We start from the raw sequence: 21,837 nt of genomic DNA, 5'->3' as shown, positions 1-21,837 counted from the left end.
AGAGTCTGAGGTGCCCCTAGCTGGCTCAGTCAGTAGAGATGAGACTCTTGATCTCCAAGTCATGAGTTCGAGCCTCACCTTGGACGAAGAGATTAGTTTAAAAAAATGTCTGGCAGCTGGTGTTTTTCTTTTCCCTTCAAGATTTGGAGATTAGCAGCTTTATACATAAGGACAGGCCTCGTCATAAATCCAATTGCATTTGTACAAAACAGTAGAATTAGCCTATCCCCCCCTGCCTTAAATACCAAGGCTTATTTTTCTTCCTTACTAAAATGTCCTTTGTGGCATTTTTTTTTCCCCAGAATGAGGCTTGGATCTACATTAAAAAACCCGTTCAGGCAGATATTCTTTCTCCTCAAGGATTTCCTTAATGGCATCTGGAAACTCATCTGCTGCCTCTTGGTCAGCAGAAGCTGCTTCCTCTGTTTTCCTGACATTTTAAAAGTCAAATCTCTTTCTAAAATTATCAAACCATTCTTTGCTGGCACTAAATTCTCCAGCTTTAGAACCCTTCACTTTCCTTTTGCTTTAAGTTGTCATATAACGACCTTATCTTTTCTCAAATCATATGAGTCTGTAGGTATGCCTTTCTTACAGCAATCCTGCATTCACATAAAAGCTGCATTTTCAATACAAGATAAATAGGTATTTCAAAAAGTACAAGGTTTTGATGCCTTCGGGCATAACTATAACAACAGCTTCACAAATTTCCTTCTCTTTTCCTACAACGGTCCTTAAACTAGATTCATTTATCTTAAAGTGAAGGGCAACTGTACCTGCAGGCCTTCAATCTATGGTACTTTATCAAGAAATTCAACTTTTTCTTGTAATGTCATGACTTTTCCCTGCTCCTTGGGAGCACTTCCAGCACCACTAGTGGCACTTCATATGGATCCCATGGTATTGTTCAAGGTTTACAGTATTGCACTAAACACAATGAAAAATATGCAAAAACTGCAGAGATCACTTTTTTTACAGTGATATACAATTTACTGGAGAGACAAATTGCTCACACAGAAATGATTAGCATCATAGGGTTTTAAGCAGACTCAAACACTTGAGCGCACCACAACAGCAACATGAGATGGCTATGAAATTATTACAGTAGAAGAGTACATACTATAGTTAATTTTAGCAGTTATGATTTAATACTGCATATTTACATTTCTTTTGACTGTAAATGATGCAACATACAGTCTGTGTGTGCATACATTTTAATAAATCTTAACATTTATTAACAGATCTGTGAATATTTTATGAGATAACTACATATATTTTATGTATTCATGAAACACTTAACTTTTTAATTTTTCAATATTTCTAAGCTACATGGTTTATCTGCAAGTTTTTTTCAAATTGCCACAAATCTCAAAAAAAATTTTTTCAAGACATTTATTGAAAAAAAATCTGCATCTAAGTGGATCCATACAATTCAAACCCATATTGTTCAAGGGTCAACTGTAAACTACAGTAAGACAGCAGATGAGTCATTCCCTAGTGTCAAATGAGGAGAGAGAGACAGATTTTTGGAAGCAATGGAAATGTTCTGTGTTTTGACTATAATGGCAGTTTCAAGAGTGCATTTATCTGTCAAAATACATGAAATTGTACAGTTTATTTTTTTTGAAATTGTACAGTTTAAAAGAGTGAAGCTTACTGTACATAAATTATACTTTAATAAAGCTGTCAAAAAAAAATAGTGCTGTAAGTAACTGATTCGGCCCTATACCTGCAACCAAGAAACATTATTAAACCAAAAAAAAGCAAGGTGCAGAACAGGGTAAAAATAGCAAGTTCTTAGAAAAAGAGTGGGAGAAAGGAAATGATTGTGTAAACACACAATAGGTATGGAAAGATACATAAGAAATAGTGGTGATTTCTTGGAAAGAGAACTACAAAACCAAGTGTCAGGATAGTGAAAAAGCTTACTTTTCACTATATATCCACTCAAATGTTTTATTATGTAGACATATAACCAACTTAAAAAAATTAAAACATGTTATATTTCTCTGGAAATATAAAGTATATTTGGCACACTGACTAATTCATCTCGGAAGGCACTAAATTATGAAAGTATAAGCCACTTACCTTACTAAGACAGAAATCACATATCACTGTTTCTTTAAGTTGACTGATGATGTTTCCAATGAATGGTGCTTCTAATAACTTCCTGTGTTTGGGAACTAATCTTAAAAAAAAAAAATCCTATTAACTAAAGTAAAACAATCTATTAAAACACATGAAAATGTACAAGTACTATTGTCTACAAACTCGTATATTAGAACTTAAGATTAAGGTAGACTAAGTAAACAACTAATGAATGACAAAGCATGATATTTTTCATTTTTACACCATATAATAAATTAAGATTTTCTTCAAATATAATCATCACCTACAAACCTCCTCTCCATGGAAGGAGTCTATTTTCCTTCCCAACTGGTGCTAAGTTTGGTCACAGGTCTTCCTTTGGCCTCATGGTGGGCAGAGTATACCTCCCTGCCCCCATAACCCTAGCCATCTAACAATGGTATATTAGCAGAAATGATGCACACAGAGGTTTGAAAGGTCTTTGTGCAGTCGGGCTTGCCCTCTTGTACCCCGGCCCTCACCATGAAAAGAATTTCAGGTAGATGAAGGCAGCCCTTCAGCATAGACCCCAAAATAAAGACATACAGTAGAACTGAGCCAAATCCCAAATGAGGTGCCAAGCCCAACCAACAGTGAGAAATAAAGCCTACCCACACCCAGAGCTGCCCAGCCAAGCCTAACCTAAGTCACCTAACCCATTGCTGCTCTGAAAATGCATGATCAAGAATAAATAACTGCTGTTTATTGAGTTCTAGGGCAGTTTCTTTTTTTTTTTTTTTAAGATTTTATTTATTTATTCATAGACACAGAGAGAAAGAGGCAGAGACACAGGCAGAGGGAGAAGCAGGCTCCATGCAGGGAGCCCGATGTGGGACTCGATCCCGGGTCCCCAGGATCACACCCCAGGCTGCAGGCGGCACCAAACCGCTGCGCCAGTGGGGCTGCCCTCTAGGGCAGTTTCTTATACAGCAAGAGCTAATACATATCACAACTATTATCTGAGAAGCCCTAAACTTACCAAACATTAAGCCCCAGAAATATAATTTAAAAAACCTCATTTATCATCTTTTATTACTTTACCACTAAGAACTATAATTTTTAAATGATTATTTATCTTCTTTTATATCTATTCCTCACAATTTCTAAATATTCTAATAATAGATTTAACAGTTGAGACCTACCTTAGAAGAGAGTTAAACTGATACACAACTCTACAGTAATTATCAATCACCTATTCAAGTGTGCTAAGAACTATTTCAACTTAAGTTTGCCCCTCATGCTGAACTATCACTAACCTAGCATTACAGAACTTAATAAACCCCCTTTTCTTCATAACCCTTAAATAAAATCTTGCAATCAAGAACTGAAAAGCACCCTCTCACCCGTTAGCAAACTGATAAGACTCCTCCTTCCTACACCCCAGACCTAGCTTATTAATATAATCCTAAAGAAAATATCAGGGTCAAAAAAACAATAATTAAGCTTTACATTAAATAACCACTTCAGAAAACCTAAGGTAACATTTATATTTTACTACAGAAAGAAATCTTACAAGGCTCATTAGAAAGTACCTGAGACTGAGTACATACAATTTCCCCACAGTGCTTTATAATAAAATGTACTCAAATTTTAATCATTTAAATATTTTGATTTTTTTTTTTTTTTACATCTTAAGATTGTATTTGTTTACTTAAGAGAGAGTGCACAAGCAGGGAGCAGGGTGGCAGAGGGAGAAAGAGAAGCTGACTCCCTGCTGAGTCAACATGGGGTTCAATCCTAGGACCTGGAGATCACGACCCGAGTCAAAGGTAGATGCTTAACTGAGCTACCCAGGTGGGGTACCCAGGTGCACCATGATTATAAAAAAATTTTAAATAGAAAGGAAAAAAAATAATTTGGATTGTACGTCACTCAATATATTTTAACATTAAAGTCATTTTTTAAAAACTTTTTTTTAAAAGATTTATTTATTTATTCATGAGAGAGACAAAAAGAGAGAGGCAGAGACATAGGCAGAGGGAGAAGCAGGCTCCATGCAGGGAGCCTGATGCAGGACTCGATCCCAAGACTCCAGGATCATGCCCTGAGCCGAAGGCAGACGCTCAACCACTGAGCCACCCAGACGTCCCTTAAAAAACATTTTATGACCGGGGAGCCTGGGTGGCTCAGTCAAATTGAGTGTCCAACTCTTGATTTCAGCTCAGGTCACGATCTCAGGGTTGTGGGATTGAGCCCTGAGTTGGGCTCCACACTCAGCAGAGAAATCTGCTTGAGATTCTCTCTCCTTCTCCTTCTGATCCTCCCCCACTCTGAAATTATTTTTTAAAAATTTTAAAGAAATACTTTATGACTGACATAGAATTCCTTACCACAAAATTCACCATTTATAATATACAATTTCATGGATTTTAGTATAGTATATTCGAGTTGTGTAACAATTGCCAGTATTTAATTCCAGAACATTTTCAAGACCTCAAAAAAATCCTCCAAAAAAAACAAAAAACATGCTCATTAAAAGTCATTCCCCATTCCCCTCTCCCTTCAGCCCCTGGTAACTACAAATCTACCTTTTATGGATTTGACTATTTCAGATGTTGCATATAAGTGGAATCATACAACATGTGGCCTCTTGTGACTGGCTTCTTTCACTTAACCATGTTTTCAGAGCTCATATAACATTATAGCATGTATCGGTAATGACCCGTTATTTTTATGGGTGAATACTATTCCACTGTATGAATATGTTTTGTTTAACTATTCATCAGTTCATGAATGTTTGACAGATTGTTCCTACTTTGTGGCTGTCACAAATTATGCTATGAACAACCCTAATGAGTTTTTGTGTAAACACAGGTTTCTAGTCTCTTGGTTATATACCAAGAAGTATGACTGCTGGACCATATGCTAATTCTACCATTTTAGAAAGACTTTTCCAAACCAGAAGTATCATTTTACATTTCCCACAGCCATGTATGAGGGTTCCAATTTTTTTACATCCTTGTCAGCATTTTTTACTATTCTTTTTAAACTTTAGTCATCCTTTTGGGTGTAAAGTGCTATCTCATTGTACTTTTGATTTGCATTATCCTAATGACTAATTAAGTGACCATCTTTTTTTTTTCTCCAGTTTTATTTATTTGAGAAAGAGCACGAACGAGAATGAGAAACAGGGAGCCCAGTGTGGGGCTTGATCCCAGGACTCCAGGATCATGACCTGAGCTGAAGTCAGATGCTTATTTAACCAACTGAGCCACCCAGATGCCCCAGTTAGCTTCATTTTGTGAGCTTATTGGTCATTTGTATTTCTTCTCTGCAGAAACATATATTCAAATCCTTTCCTCATTTTTAAAATTGGGTTGTTTTCCTTTTTATTATTGAGTTTCTAACAATTCTTTATCTAAATATTACCCTCTGAGCAGGTGTATGGCTTAGAGATATTTTCTCCAATTTTTTTTTAATTTTTATTTATTTATGATGGTCACACAGAGAAAGAGAGAGGCAGAGACACAGGCAGAGGGAGAAGCAGGCTCCATGCACCGGGAGCCCGACGTGGGATTCGATCCCGGGTCTCCAGGATCACGCCCTGGGCCAAAGGCAGGTGCCAAACCGCTGCGCCACCCAGGGATCCCTATTTTCTCCAATTCTAACACTTGTCATTTCATTTTCTTGATAGAGTCCTTTGATGCACAAGTCTTTATGTCCAATTAATCTAGTTTTCTTTGGTTGCTTGTGATTAGGAGTCATATCTAAGAAACTACTACCTAATTCAAAGCCATGAAGATAGGGACCCCTGGGTGGCTCAGTGGTTGGGCGTCTGCCTTCGGCTCAGGGCATGATCCTAGAGTCCTGGGATAAAGTCCCACGTCAGGCTCCCTGCATGGAGCCTGCTTCTCCCTCTGCCTCTGTCTCTCTGTGGCTCTCACGAATAAATAAAAGAAAAAGAACGAAAAACAATGAGGATTTATATGTTTTCTTCTATGAGTTTTAGTTTTAGCTTGTATTTAGATCTCTGCTGCATCTTGAGTTCATTTTGTATATGGTACAAGATAGGAGTTTTGCAACTGTCATTGCACCATTTATTAAAGACCATTCTTGGGCAGCCCCAGTGGCGCAGCGGTTTAGTGCCGCCTGCAGCCCGGGGCATGATTCTGGAGACCCTGGACCGAATCCCACGTCAGGCTCCCTGCGTAGAGCCTGCTTCTCCCTCTGCCTGTGTCTCTGCGTCTCTCTCTCTCTGTCTCTATGAATAAATAAATAAATATATCTCTTAACTCTTAAAATAAATAAATAAATAAAAGCCCACCAAACCCAGGTTTGGGGGTTTAAAAAAAAAAAGACCATTCATTACCTACTGAATTGTCTTGGTAATCTAGTCAAAAAATCAATTGTCCATAAATATGTGGGTTTAATTCTAAATTCTCTATCCTGTTCCACTCATCTGTATGATGTTAATGCCAATACCACAAACACTTACTGTAGCTTTGTAGAAATTTTTTTCTAATTGAGATATACTCGACATATTGCATTAGATTTGGGTGTTTAACACACTTGTATAGATTTCAACATGATCGCCACAATAAGCCAGTTAATGTGTCTCCATACACAGACACTAAAATCTTTTTTCTTGTAATGAAAATTTTTAAGATCTACTGTCTTAGTAATTTCCAAATATATAATATTATTAGTTATAGTCATCATGCTGTACATTATATCCCCATGACTATTTTATAACTGGAAGTTTGTACCTTTTGACCCCTTCCTGAACTTCACCCATTTCACCTACCCCCAACTCTGGCAACCACCAATCTGTTCTCTGTATCTATGCACTTAGTTTTTTATTTTTGTTTGTTTTTAGATTCCTCAAATAAATGGGATCACACAGTTTTTGTCTTCCCTGACTTATTTCGCTTAGCATAATGCCCTCAAGGTCTATCCATGTTGTCACAAATGGCAAGATTTCATTTTTTATGGCTGAGGAATACTCCATTGTGTATATATTTTTTCATCCATTTATCAATGGACACTTATGCTGTGTTCTTAACTACTATGAATAATGAACAAGGGATGCATACATCTCTTTAAAATAGTATTTTTGTTTTCTCCAAAAAAAATACTCAGGAGTATTGCTGGATGATAGTTCTGTTTTTTTATTTTTTAAAGCACCCTCGTACTGTTTTCCATGCTCGTGGTACCCATTCACATCCCCACTGACAGTGAACAAGGGTTTCCTTTCTCTACATCCTTGCCAACACTTATTTGTTGTCTTTTTGATGACAGCCATTCCAACAGGTGTAAGATGGTATTTCATGGTGATTTTGATTTGCATTTTCCTGGTGACTAGTGATGTTGAGCATCTTTCCTTGCACCTATTGGCCAATTGTATGTCTTCTCTGAAAAAAAATATCTATTCAGATCTTCTGCCCATTTTTTTTGAAAGAGTTATTTATTTATTCATGATAGACACACAGAGAGAGAGAGAGAGAGAGAGAGAGAGAGAGGCAGAGACACAGGCAGAGGGAGAAGCAGGCTCCATGCCAGGAGCCCAATGCGGGACTCGATCCCAGGACTTCAGGATGGCACCCTGGGCCAAAGGCAGGTGCTAAACCGCTGAGCCACCCAGGGATCCCCTCTGCCCATTTTTAACTGGATTTTTTATTTTGGATATAAACCACGTATCAAATACTAATTTGCAAATATTTTCTTCTATTTCATAGGTTGCCTTTTTGTTTTGTGATGGTTTCCTTTGCCACGCAGAAGCTATTTTTAGTATGATGCAGTCCCACTTGTTTTTTTTTTTTGTTTTTTTTTTTTTGTTTTTTTTTTTTTGCTTTTGTTGCTTTTTAAAGATTTATATAGTTGAGAGAGAGTATGTATGCACATGGTGGAAGGGCAGAGAGAGAGAGTGAGAGAGAGTCCCAAGCAGACTCCACATTCAACACAGAGCCCAACACAGGGTTTAATCCCATAACCCTGACCCAAGCTGAAACCAAGAGCTGGACACTTAACCTACTGTGCCACCCAGGCACCTCCATTGCTTTTGCTTTTAGTGTATATTCACAACATCACCACCAAGACCTATGTCAAGGAGCTTACTCCCTATGTTTTCGTTCCAGGAGTTTTATGTTCTCAAGTCTTACATTCAAGTCTTTAATCCACTTTGAATTAATTTGTGTATGTAATTTAAGATAGTGGCCCAGTTTCATTCTTTTGTATGTGGCTGTCCAGTTTTCCCATTAACATTTATTGAGACTGTCATTTCCCCATCATATACTCTTGGCTCCCTTTGTAGTTAAGTTTTTAAATAAGAAAGTGTGAATCTCTCAACTTCACTATTCTTTTTTCAAGATTATTCTGGCTATCTGATATTAATTTTAGGATCAGCTGGCAAATTTCTGCAAAAATGTCAGCTAGGATTTTGATAGGGATTACCCTGAATCTGTAGATCAATCTGAGGAGTACTGCCATCTTAAGAGTAAGTCTTCCAATTCTTGAACATGGATAGCTTTTCATTTACTCAAGTCGTCTTTAATTTTTTAAATGATATTTTAGAATTTTCAGAGTACAAGCCTCGCACTTCATTTGTTAAATTTATTCCTAAGTACCTTGTTCTTTTTGATTCTGTTATAAAAGAAACTGGTTTCTTAATTTCCATTTTAGATTGTTCATTACTAGTATTCAGAAATACAACTGCATTGATTTTGTATCATAAAACCTTGTTGAATTCACTTATTAAAACTAATAGGTGTTAGAGCCTTTTTCATGGATTTCTGAGAATTTCTACATATAAGATCATGTCATCTGCAAACAGAAATCATTTTATTTCTCCTTTCCTTTTTTTTTTTTAAAGATTTATTTATTTATTCAGAAAGAGAGAGACAGAGAGTAAAAGGCAGAGACACAGGCAGAGGAAGAAGCAGGCTCCATGCAGGAAGCCCCACGTGGGACTCGATCCCGGGTCTCCAGGATCACACCCCGGGCTGCAGGCAGCACTGAACCGCTGTGCCATCGGGGCTGCCCTTATTTCTCCTTTCCAATCTGGATGCCCTTATTTTACTTTATTTTTTTTACAGTTCTGTATCACTTTTATTTGTTATTTGATTTTTAAAAATTCAATTCGTTACAGATGTGTTCTACACCCATTGCTCATCACATCATAGGCCCTCCTGAATGCCCATCACCCAATTTGGATACCTATATATCTTTTTCTTGCTTAATTTCCCTGGCTAGACCCTCCAGTACAATGTGGAATAAAAGTGACAAGAATGGGACACCTGGGTGGCCCAGCGGTTGAGCGTCTGCCTTTGCTCAGGTTGTGATCCTGGGGTCCAGGGATCGAGTCCTACATTAGGCTCACTGCGAGGAGCCTGCTTCTCCCTCTGCCTATGTCTCTGCCTCTCTGTGTGTGTCTCTCATGAATTAATAAATAAAATCTTGGGGCGCCTGGGTGGCTCAGCAGTTGAGTGTCTGCCTTCAGCTCAGGGCATGATCCTGGGGTCAAGTCCCATATTGGGCTCCCTGCATGGAGCCTGCTTCTCCCTCTGCCCCTGTCTCTGCCTCTCTGTGTCTCTCATGAATAAATAAATAAAATCTTTTTAAAAATAAATAAACTCTTAGGAAAAAAAAAAAAACTAATCCCAACATGGAGCTCAAACTTATGACCTCAGATCAAGAGTCACATGCTCTACCAACTGAGCCAGCCCGGGCCCCCATATCTAGGTTTTTTAGAGTTTTAAGTAATGATGAATTTTACAGAATCACTATTACCAATTTGAGAAAATTACAGCAGTTTTACAGTTTGTTTTTTCTATCAAGTTGATTGATTCTGAATATAACTTTTACAGTGGTATTTCTGCTTCTCTTCTTAGGATAAATATTGATGATAGTGGGTATCCTGTTGCTAAAATTATTGGTTGGGGCTTATAGTCCTTTTTTTAGTTTTGTTCTTACAAATTTTTTTTTTTATCCCCAACCATATATGCCACTTAAAATAAGCTGATGAGAATGTTACCTACATAGTTTGGAGCCATTTGTGTAATAGAAATTAATAAGGCTTTGAATGTTTGGAAAAACTTGTTAGGGGCAGTACCTTGTGTTACTGTGTATATTTTCTGTAGCATTCTCTATTAATGGTCTATCTTTGCTTCAGTTGTGACATTTTACATTTTTGGTTAGCAGTAATTAGCTTAAACTTTGTTACTTAAAATGTTTTTTAATCTCTAAGTGTTTTTAGGAGGTTTTAGAACATGAGAAATACTTGGATTACCTTAAATAGTGGGTAAATGAATTAGCAGGATACACAGAGAAATAAGAAAGCGAAGACTCCATTTATAGAGCCAAAGCTTGTGGAAAGAAAGAACAGGAATCACCAAACACTAAGCCTTACAGAAACTTGAATATAGTGCAGGAACACAGAAAGTTGCTGAGACTTGTGCAGCTCCAGCATTTTGCTTACCTAACAGACACTACTGCTAGAGGAATTGAAAAGAAGGTAAGCCAAATGCTCGAACAAGGGTGATTTTGCCTCTCAGGGGACATTTGTTACTGTCTGAAAAATATTTGATTTTTAGAACTGAGGGTGGATTCTACAATAGTTTTTTTTTTTTTTTTAAGATTTTATTTATTTGTCTGACAGAAAATGAAAGTGCACAAGTAGGGGGAGTGACAGGCAGAGGGAGAGGGAGAAGCAGGCTCCCTGCTGAGCCAGAAGCCTGATGTAGGGCTTGATTCCCAGGACCCTGAGATCATGAGCTAATCTGAAGGCAGACACTTAACCACCTGAGCCACCCAGGTACCCCGTTTTGTTTTGTTTTTTTAAAGTTTTTATTTATTCATTCATGAGAGACCCAGAGAGGCGGAGGCAGAGGCAGAGGGAGAAGCAGGCTCCCTGCGGGATCACTCTGAGCCACCCAAGCATCCCTAGAGTTTACTTTAAAAATGGAGAAGGGGGCCCCAGCTGGCTCAGTCAGTAGAGCATCCAACTCTTGATTTCGGGTTCGACTCTTGATCTAGGGGTCGTGAGTTCAAGCCCTATGCTGGGCAGAGAGCGTACAAAAACAAAAGGCAGATATGGACAACTTCCTTAATTTTTACAATTCTCTTCTTCTACCAGCCTCTTATAAATTAGCATTCCAAGGTTTTGTCCTCTCATTACAAAAGACACTCACTAGATAATTTATCCAAAAACATCAATTTCTCCCAATTATTGCCTATAAACTGTTAAGACACAATCAGATCCCCAAGAAAATCTCTATCCCTAGTGCTACTCGGGATACCCAACAGCCTACTAGACATCTCTACCCTGATTTCTTAAAGGCATCTTAAATTCAACTGTCATTCTACTATGCTCATCCTCCACAATTTATTATACCACCATCCACCCACATCAGGAAAACAAAGCCAAAAAAAAAAAAAAAGGGACAATTTATATAATGACAACAATGATGAAACAGAAGCATTTACATCACAAAAATATCCAAAACAGCCCAAATGCCCAAAAAAAGAAAAATAAAATGCCAACACAGATCGATGATCATCTAGGTGTCTCAATCAGTTAAGCATCTGCCTTCAGCTCACGTCATGATCTCAGGGTCTTGGGATCAATCAAGCCTCTCGTTGGACTCCCCGCTTAGCAAGAAGTCTGCTTCTCCCTCACCCTCTGCTCCTCTCCCCTACCCTGATAATGCTCTCTCCCTCTCTCTCTCTTTAATAAATAAAATCATTTAAAAAAAATAATTAGAAATAAAAAGTACACAAACTGCATAAATATAATTTTCCAAGGAAGAAAGAAATGAATGTGTCATATACAATTGTGCTAACACAGAGAAAACACACTGAAAGCATATACATTAAAACATTAACAGTGTTAAAGATGGAGATGAAAAAGAACACAAAGAATATTTTCACATTTTACTTAAGGGTTTAGGTAACGTTTGTATCTTTCACATCAAAAATGAACATACTTATCACCCGTGAAATAAAAAATTAAATATTGTTTATGTAAAATATGTTGGGAAAGCTTGAAAGTGAATCTGATTACATCTACAAAATAACTTGTACACAAATGTTCATAGCAGCATTATTCGTAACAGTCAAAAAGTGGACACAATCTAAATGTCCATCAACTGACTAAATGAATAAACAGAATGTGGTATACACATATAACAGATTGTATTTAGCCAAAAACTGGAATGAAGTACTCATACAAGCTACACAGAACATTATGCTAAGTAAAAGAAGCTAGTCACAAAAGATTATGTTGTATGATCCAATTTACATAAAATGTCCAGATCACATGTTATATGATTCAATTTATATGAAATGTCCAGAACAGACAAACCTATAAAAACAAATGGCTTGCTGGTAGTAAAGGGCTAGGAAGGAATGGAAATGAATGACACACTAGTATAGGCATGGGACTTCTTGGGGTGATAAAAATATTGAAATGAGAGACTGAAGGGGTGCATAGGTGGCTCAGTCCCTTAACTGTCTGCCTTCAGCTCAGGTCACTGTATCAGGGTCCTGGGATCAAGCCCTTGGTGGAGCAGGCATTGGGCTTCCTATCAGCAGGAGTCTGCTTCGCCCTCTCCCTCTGCTCCCCGCCCGCACTCTCTCTCTTTCTCAAATAAATAAAATCTTTAAAGTTAGACATTGGGGACACCGGTGGCTCAGATGAGTGTCTGCCTTTGGCTCAGGGCGTGATCCTGGGGTCCTGGGATCAAGTCCCACATTGGGCTCCCTGTGAGGAGCCTGCTTCTCCCTCTGCCTATGTCTCTGCCTTCTCTCTGTGTCTCTCATGAATAAATAAATAAAGTATTTTTAAAAATAAATAAATAAAAGATTAAAAAGTAAAAAAATAAAATTAATGAATAGATAGCACCTGGCTGGCTAGGAGAGTCAGGAGAGCATGCCACTCTTGAACTCCAAGTGGTAAGTTCAAGCCCCATGCTGGGACCTAGAGCTTACTTAAACATAAAACAAAATAAAATAAAATGGAACTGTATCTGCATTATAAATAATACATCAGGAAGACTGTACTATCTGTTGGAAAAGAAGTTAAGTTACATTTGCCTTTCTCTTAACCATCACTGAAGATGATACAAAAGAAATATTCCCCAATATAAACTCCTTAAAAGAGCTCCTGGCACATCATAAGCACTTGTTAATAAATACACTAAAAATTAGTTATAAACATTAATATTACTGATACAATAGTATTTCTTATAAAAAGCATAAAAAAGAAAATATTTACCTTAGTTACCCCTGGTTTCCCTTAACTATTTGACAACTTCACCTCCATACTATCATTACCCCTTTCAGCTTCAGTACCTACATTCATTCTAAACTACTGAATTATTTACATTAAAGCAATAGTTCTCAAGGCATGATATGGGGACCATGGGGATTCCAGAGATCCTTTGAGGGGGTACATTAAATCAAAATCATTGAGTAAAAGATTAAAGTGCAAAACAGACCAATGATTTTTAACACAACATTGTATAAAAAGCATATAGAGCTGATTTCAGATTCCACATTGCAATTAACCTTTAAGAAATTACCACTTGTTAAAAAAAAAAAAAGAAAGAAATTACCACTTGTTGAGTTTTGTTGTAGAATCAAAGAAAAATATCACAATTATCTGAAAAGATTATTAATGTACTCTTCCCAACATATTTGGTGTGAAGCTAAATTTTCTTCATACACTTCAACCAGAATAACATATGACTGAGTGCAAAAATTGATAGGAAAATCTAGCCATTTTCCATTAGGCCAAATGGTAAAGAGATGTCTCAGTCCCTCTGCATTTTGTTTTACAGAAATGTAAAACAGTTGCCATTCTTTCGCTAAATTTTTGTTTTGGAAAATAGTTGTTTTTCATAAAAAAATGTTATTTATACTAACCTGTAATTAGGTTATTAGCTGTGGTTAAATGAATTAAATATTTAAAATAACTTAGATTGCAAGAATTACCAATAGACATAAGCCATATAAACAAAAGCTACTTGAAATCCTAGATAATTTAAGAGTGTAAAGAGATCCTAAGCCAAAAAGTCTGAGAGCCACTTCTTTAAAATAATATTTAATACTCCACTTTATTTCCTCTCTCCGAATCTCACATTTGCAGCCATAAATGTTTTTGAAGTAAGCTGAAGAAAGCAGAAGACATAAATAATGCTTTCTTCAGATGTACCATAATGCAATTAAGCATAACATACAGCTCCCTCAAAAAAAAGGATGGTCAAGCTAGCAGAATTATCCATCTGCCAAAAGGTACTACAGTAGTATGATACAGCTATAACACAGAACTTATACAGAAATAGAGACAAAGAACTTTCACTACATCAAGAAAAAAAAGATGGCACAGAAAAATTTGGGCTGCTGAAGGGTAACACAGTCCTTAAATGAATTACCTACAATAACAATTTTACTAGAGCTGATTTCAAACTACCATCTTAAAAAACTTCTGATCACCTTCAATAAGGGTTTATCAAAGAACTCTACATGGAACCTAAATCTGCCCCCCCCAAAATCATGGAAGAATATTTTAACTATTAAAAACAACAACAACAAAGGGCAGCCCAGGTGGCTCAGCGACTTAGCGCTGCCTTCAGTCCAGGGCCTGATCCTGAAGACCCGGGATAGAGTCCCATGTCAGGCTCCCTGCATGGAGCCTGCTTCTCCCTCTGTCTGTGTCTCTGTCCCTCTCTCTCTCTCTCTCTCCCACCCCCCCCCGTGTCTCTCATGAATAAATAAATAAATAATCTTAAAAAAAAAAAATCATTGGGATGCCTGAGTGGCTCAGGGCCTAATCCCCAGGTCCAGGGATGGAGCAGGGAGCCTGCTTCTCCCTCTGCGTTATGTCTCAGCCCCTCTCTCTGTGTCTCTCATGAATAAATAAATAAATAAATAAAAATCTTAAGAAAATTTATTTTGGGATCCCTGGGTGGCGCAGCGGTTTGGTGCCTGCCTTTGGCCCAGGGCGCGATCCTGGAGGCCCGGGATCGAATCCCACATCAGGCTCCCGGTGCATGGAGCCTGCTTCTCCCTCTGCCTGTGTCTCTGCCTCTCTCTCTCTCTCTGTGACTATCGTAAATAAATAAATAAAAAACTTTAAAAAAAAAAAAAAATTTATTTTGAACCGTGCAATGCTAGTTACCGTCATTATCACAATAAATACAATCAGCCCATGCTGTAATAAATTACCAAGCTATAAGAGGCATCCAGCAATGGGGGGTAATGTTATTTATTAATTCGGGCTCTTTTTCCTTCCTTTTGGAAGCATAATGTATTGATTTAAATGCGCAGCACAAAACTCTGTATAAATGAGTCTGATGTTAAAAAAAATCATTGTTCATTACAGAATTGTAATATGGACCAATGAGAAATGATAGCAAATCTTCCTAAGCCAGGATGATTACGGTGGACAGAAGCTCATAAGCCAGGGCAAGTTTTGTTCTAAGAAGGGTACTTCCGAAGTCACACATCTAACCAAAATTATATATATAATTATATATATATATATATATATATATAATCTATACTGCATTCTGCCTAAAAAGGAGAAAGTTTTCTGATTTCCTTACATGCTCTCGGCCTGAATCTGCAGCTTCCAAATTAAGCGGTTTTTAAGCACTTTTCATCCTACTCGCATATCTAATTCCATAACGAGAAGTTTTAAGTTGTTCAAATTAAAAATCGTTCCATTGTCGTAGATGCCTTACGAAAAGCGGAAACTAAGGACCCAACAAAAAGAGAGACTGAAAGTACCAGAGTTCACTGCAACTAGGTTTTAAACTGAAATCCGTGTTACCTCGCTTTTTAAAATTAAAGGAGGAAAAGCAAAACCCACTCACATCTTACTATTCCACTAAGTGGCCCTCTTTCATTGGTTTTTGCGAAAGTTCATTATTCACTGAAACATTATGTGATAATACTAGTTAAATGCTGGGTGCTGCAATTACTTCCTGCTCAAAGAATCCCATTTCAACTACCTAAAAAGGTTCACAGTACTCCTCAAAGCACAACGATATAACTCCTCCTGCGCCCTGCCCGCCCCCGGAAAATACAGAACCTGCGCCAGGGTTTCCAGGAACTCAAATTTAGAGGCGGGGGGATGGGGAGATGAGACGTGGGGGATGGGGAGAGGTTTCTAGTGTGGGGGGGGGGGGATAGGAGACCTCTCTAATTTCTGGACTCGCTATCCCATTCCGCCTGAATAAAAAAAAAAAAAAAAAGCCCCCCCCCACCTTGTAAATAATCTTATGAACGAACAGTGACCAAAATAAAGGACCCAATCCCTTCTGCCCGCATCTATCCCTATAAACTTCACTATGGCCTTCAATGCACCCATTTCTACTCCAGATCAGCCCTACCTGTGCCCAGACCTTCAAGTCCAACCTGAATTACTCGTTGACCTTGGACCCAGGCCACTGCTCCCCTCCAAGAGCCCCACATAGCACCCCGCAGACTGCAGAGGCCTCAAGGTTCAGGCCGGGTCAGCGGCCGGCGGCGAAGGCGGAGGAGCAAGCCGCAGGGACCGCGACTCTGCGACGGCTGGCGGGGCTGGCTCGCGGAAAGCGCGGGGAGCGAACGCCGCCGAGGGCGGGGACAAGGCCCGGGGCTACCTGCCGGCCAGCGCCGACACCGCCCCAGCAGCTGCAATGGCTGCACGCCTCACCTCGGGGTTCCGGATGCCCCGTCGGCCGCCGTGGGAGCCCTGGCCTGACCCGCGGTCCTCCGTCATGGCCCCTCAGTACCTCTGCCTACCTACCCAGCAGCGGCAGGTGATGAGGCGACCGGCAGCCGAGACGCCAGGACGATTGCCCACCTCCAGCGGCAGGGTCTTTGAGCCGCCCACTGCCTCCCAGGAGCTCCAGGAGCCCGGACCAGAGGAGTGGGAAGAAGCGCACGAAGCAAAACGACACAGGAGGTGGGACAGGAAGGGGGGGAGGGAGTCATCCAGCTCTCCCGAGAGGCTGGCCGAAGCGAGGTGAGGACGCAGGCGGCGCGACACTGGGCGGGGGGGACGGCTGGGAAGACAGCCTTACCTTCCTCGCTCCCGGCCGAGGGTCCAACGCGAGCCTGCGGATCGCCTCACATCCGGGTATCAGGAGACAGCTGCTGCTGCCGCGACCGCCGCCTCTCCCGCGGTGCCAATACGCCGAACTTCCGGCGACGACGGCGACGCCTCGCCCGTCAGATGGGAGTTACCTGTGACCGTCTTGGTCGCGCTTGCGCAACGCTCCTCTTCAGCGGTCACAGGCTCAGCTGACGTGCCCAGCAGAGGAAGATGGCCGCCACGCTCGCTGCGTGTCACGCAGTGTCTCACCCAGGCGGGGGCTGCCGGGCGTCGGGGAAAGGCAAGCCGGCGTACACCCTCAGCGCAGGCGCAGTGGGAGGCCTCGCGTGCGCGCCCCGCGGGTGGGAGCCTCGCAGGGGAGCGGCGGCGCCCCCCGGCGGCAGCCGCTGGCGCTGGCTCGGACGTCTCTTGGTAAAGCCACCCACGCTCGCGGCCCTGGTGGTTAGTCTTGGAAATGCGTCGCCGCTGGTCCCGGTGTGGGTTGCGGGCCCTGCTCTCTGCCACCTCTATTTCAAGTACCTTTAATCGTCGACCTGGGCCGATGTAAAGAAAAGGGGAAGCAATTGCAATTCCCCGGCACTGCGCTCACAGCGCTTCCGAACCATCCCGGGCTTCACCTCACGGTTGCATACTTTCCTCCGCGTGTGCGGGCGCGCGGGAGTCCAGCAATTGTAGGATGTCCCACGCGACTTAGTCATGGCGGGTGTTCAGACAAAGCTTTGGTTCTTTGAAGCCTCTGTCACTAGGTTTCGTGGTTCCCACGCTCTTGAACACGCTTACTGTGCCATTTTTATTTGCAGAGCTGTGAGATTAGGTAAAACCGGTACTCGTGCTTTTGAGAATTTGAAGAGATGATCATACGCGGGCTCTCCCCTTCCTGACTTGCTTTTGAGAAGCTAAGTGCACCCGAAGTGTGCTCTCGGTTTTTCAAGCCTGACGTCAAGCCTGGTTTTCTGACAACACATCTCCCACAAGACTTTATTGAGCTGCCTGACCGTTTCGTCTGGAGTCTGTATTTTAGAAACCAAAACCAGAGGTATTGATGGGTGAGGCCGTTTGCCCACATCACCGTACGTTGTGTTACTTGGCAAAAACCTGCCTGTGGCCCTACCCCCACCCCCTGTTCCTGATAATATGCACTTTAATGGCATATTCCAGATGACTCTGATGAGGGTAGGGAGAAACAACTAGGGATCCCTGGGTGGCGCAGCGGTTTAGCGCCTGCCTTTGGCCCAGGGCGCGATCCTGGAGACACGGGATCGAATCCCACGTCGGGCTCCCGGTGCATGGAGCCTGCTTCTGCCTCTCTCTCTCTCTCTCTCTCTCTCTCTCTCTCTCTCTGTGTGTGTGTGTGTGTGTGTATGTGTGTGTGTGACTATCATGAATAAATAAATAAAATTTAAAAAAAAAAAAGAGAGGGATCCCTGGGTAGCGCAGCGGTTTGCCGCCTGCCTTTGGCCCAGGGCGCGATCCTGGAGACCCGGGATCGAATCCCATGTCAGGCTCCCGGTGCATGGAGCCTGCTTCTCCCTCTGCCTGTGTCTCTGCCTCTCTCTCTCTCTCTCTGTGACTATAATAAATAAATTTAAAAAAAAAAAAAAAGAGAGAGAGAGAAACAACTAAGGGGTAGACTGCCAACCTGATTAAAGTGGTTTATGTACCGGACTGTCTCACCTTGATTCGTCTTCACTTTTAGGTTGTCAGACAAGTGGTGGGATTTCCTTTTCGTGGGTAAACCACTTTATTTTTAGTAATTCAAATTCTGTGCACACACACAGACCATATTTACAAATTTCGATTCCCACAAAATAGGCCTCTGCTTCTGAGGAATCTAGTCCACTCTACTTGTTGAATTGGTCACAATCAGAAATATAGGAATCCTTATAAATGCCATGTCATGCAAACACATATGTACCAATTTTTGATATATAAGTCATTTATATATATATATTTATATATAATTCATGTCTGCAATTTATTCAAGATTTGCTTTTCTAAAACCAAATATAGTCAGCTTCTACACATGCTGTGGAAGTATAAAATACTTTGCTTTTATGATACCACATTATAAGTATCAAAATTGCTAAGAGACTAGATCTTAATTGCTCTCACCGCAAAAAGGAAATGATAATTATTTGACATGATAGAGGTGTCAGCTAAGATGGCAATAATTGCAATCTATAAATACATCTAATCAACTCATTGTATACCTTAAAGTTATGCAGTTTTTTATGTCCATTATATCTCAATAAAAATGTCTAAAAAATAGTTTGCTTTTATGGGAAAAACAAACTTTCTTGAGCATTATTTATCATTTTAAAAGATATCTCAATTCTGATTCATTAATGTCAGAGGTCTCAATTTGTAGTTGTTTTAAAATTTTACTTGAGAGCACACAAGTGGGTGGGAGGGCAGAAAGAGAAGCAGACTCCCCACTGAGCGGGTAGCCTGATGCAGGGCTTGATCCCAGGACCCCAGATCACGACTGGAGACAATGAAGGGAACTTAACGAACCAACTGAGCCACCCAGGCATCCCTCAATTTGCAGTTTGATGAAATCTTCATTATTCTGTAATGTCATTTTTTTGAAAGATTGATTTTAGAGAGAAAGGAAGGGCAAAGAGAGAGGAAGGGAGAAGTAGACTCCCTGCTGAGCACAGAACCTGATGCAGGGCTCTTGCAGGGCTGGATCCCATGACCCATGAGATCATGACCTCAGCCAAAATCAAGAGTCAGATGTCCAACTGACTGAGCCACCCAGGGGCACTTGTAATGTCATTTTTGACAAAATTTGTCTTGTTTTCTATCAATAGTTGTTTTTTTTTATCAATAGTTTTCATTTAGCGCAGTCTGTCTATGAACTTGGGAATTTGGTTCATTTGATTTGGTTATCTACTAAAAGAAATCATAATCAACTGAATAAATTATCTTGCTTGACTGAGCTTTCAAAGATTATACAAGCTCGGGGATCCCTGCGTGGCACAGCGGTTTGGCGCCTGCCTTTGGCCCAGGGCACGATCCTGGAGACCCGGGATCGAATCCCACGTCGGGCTCCCGGTGCATGGAGCCTGCTTCTCCCTCTGCCTGTATCTCTGCCTCTCAATCTCTCTCTCTGTGACTATCATAAATAAAAAAATAAAATAAATTTAAAAAAAGATTATACAAGCTCAAAGCAAACTGATCCCAGTAAAAAGAAGGACCTCCATTCCTGAGAGCTCCTGAGAAAGTTCTGGGGGAAAGCTCCAGTAGTTCACATTTTGCCGGGTACACATGCTGAAAACACATGTTTTGGCCTAGGTAATGCAACTTGGTGCTCAACATTATGGTTTTCTAAATTGTAAAGATCTTTTTCTCAATCCTTACAAGAACTACAAGCCCTTACTTCTAACTTCTCTTGATAAATTCAAAATTGTGAATGTAATTTAAACTTGTTTAAATTGTTTTCCTTTATTTTTTTAAGATTTTTTTTTAAGATTCATTTATTTATTTATGAGAGAGGCAGAGGCACAGGCAGAGGAAGAAGCAGGCTCCATACAGGAAGCCCAATATGGGACTCGATCCCAGCACTCCAGGATTAGGCCCTGAGCTAAAGGCAGACACTCAACCACTGAGCCACCTAGGCGTCCCAAATTGTTTTCCTTTCTAATTCCAAACTGCAGAATGTACTTTTCTGCCTTTGCTTGTTATGAGAATATCTACTTCTAAAAGCTAATTATGAAGCGGTTGCATTGCCCCACGTCACATTTTAATTTCCTTGTTCCTTTTCTTTATTGTGACCAATCTTAAATGCCTATTACCTATAAAACCTCTAACTTCCAGACAGTAGAATACTCTCACTTTTAGACTGATTCTGCTAGCAGCAAATAAAGGCTTTTTTTGTTAGTCCACTCTTGTTGACTTTATTTCAACATTTGAAATAAACGTTTGAGAGAGTTACTATGAGAGAGTTAAAATTCTAAGACACTTCAATCTAGAAAATAAAAACAAAAGGTATAGAAGTTTGGTATAGATCAACTGATACTGGCGTTTCAATTTGCCATATTCTAGGACAGTAACTATTGACACATATAAGTAATAATTCTGGCCCCACATAGTTGAGAAGGAATGAGTATTAGCCAGATTAAAGAACTGAATTACAAAAGTCCAGAGAGGAGAGTGAGCTTGACCAGTTGTAGGAACTCAACTATTCCAATATTATTGAGGGGAAAAGGGATTAAAAAGTTGGCAGAGCCAAAGTAGTAAAGGCCTTAAGGATAACAGAGAGGAGTACCCTGAGCTTAGTACTAGGGATATTGTAGTGAACAATACACACAGGGTCTCCTTCCTCATGTAGCATACATTCTGATGGGGAAGATGATCAGTTATTTCACAAATATTTATTGAAGTCACATTGTATACAACTCACTATTCTAGATGCTGAGAATGCAGAAATTAACAACAGATATAAATCCCTGCATTCAGAAGTACATTTTTCAAGTCGGTTAATAAATAAGTAAATTACAATTAAATGCAAAGAAGGAAACAAATATGGTAATAAACAGGGCAGCACTATCTAATCAAAATTTTTTGTGATGATGTAGATGTTCTGTATCTACACGGTTCCACAGGGTAGCCATAGCTGCGGAGGGCTCTTGAGCACTAGAAATGTGAGTATTGTTTTTTTTTTTTTTAAT

At 40.1% G+C, this 21,837-nt stretch overlaps 1 protein-coding gene across 9 annotated transcripts in view; it reads right to left on the bottom strand.

The window, feature by feature from the left end:
* Positions 1-17,423, bottom strand: part of ESCO1 (establishment of sister chromatid cohesion N-acetyltransferase 1) — a 72,120-nt gene extending 54,697 nt beyond the window's left edge. For 4 of the 9 annotated variants that reach the window (XM_055323626.1, XM_055323627.1, XM_055323625.1 and 1 more), the window contains exons 1-2: positions 17,133-17,373; positions 2,089-2,188 (exon numbers count right to left, since the gene is read on the bottom strand). The gene's annotated coding sequence lies outside the window, so the exon portion shown is untranslated. Of the gene's footprint in view, positions 1-2,088; positions 2,189-16,457; positions 16,536-16,855; positions 16,960-17,132 lie in introns of those variants that run through there. The other 5 variants (XR_008664227.1, XM_055323620.1, XM_055323621.1 and 2 more) reach the window with 5 other exon arrangements.
* Between the last annotated feature and the right edge of the window lie 4,414 nt (positions 17,424-21,837).

Source organism: Nyctereutes procyonoides, unplaced genomic scaffold, assembly GCF_905146905.1.
Source record: "Nyctereutes procyonoides isolate TBG_1078 unplaced genomic scaffold, NYPRO_anot_genome, whole genome shotgun sequence".
Taxonomy (NCBI): domain Eukaryota; kingdom Metazoa; phylum Chordata; class Mammalia; order Carnivora; family Canidae; genus Nyctereutes; species Nyctereutes procyonoides.
Note: the sequence above shows the minus strand (reverse complement) of the source record. Positions and strands in the feature narration are given on the sequence as shown.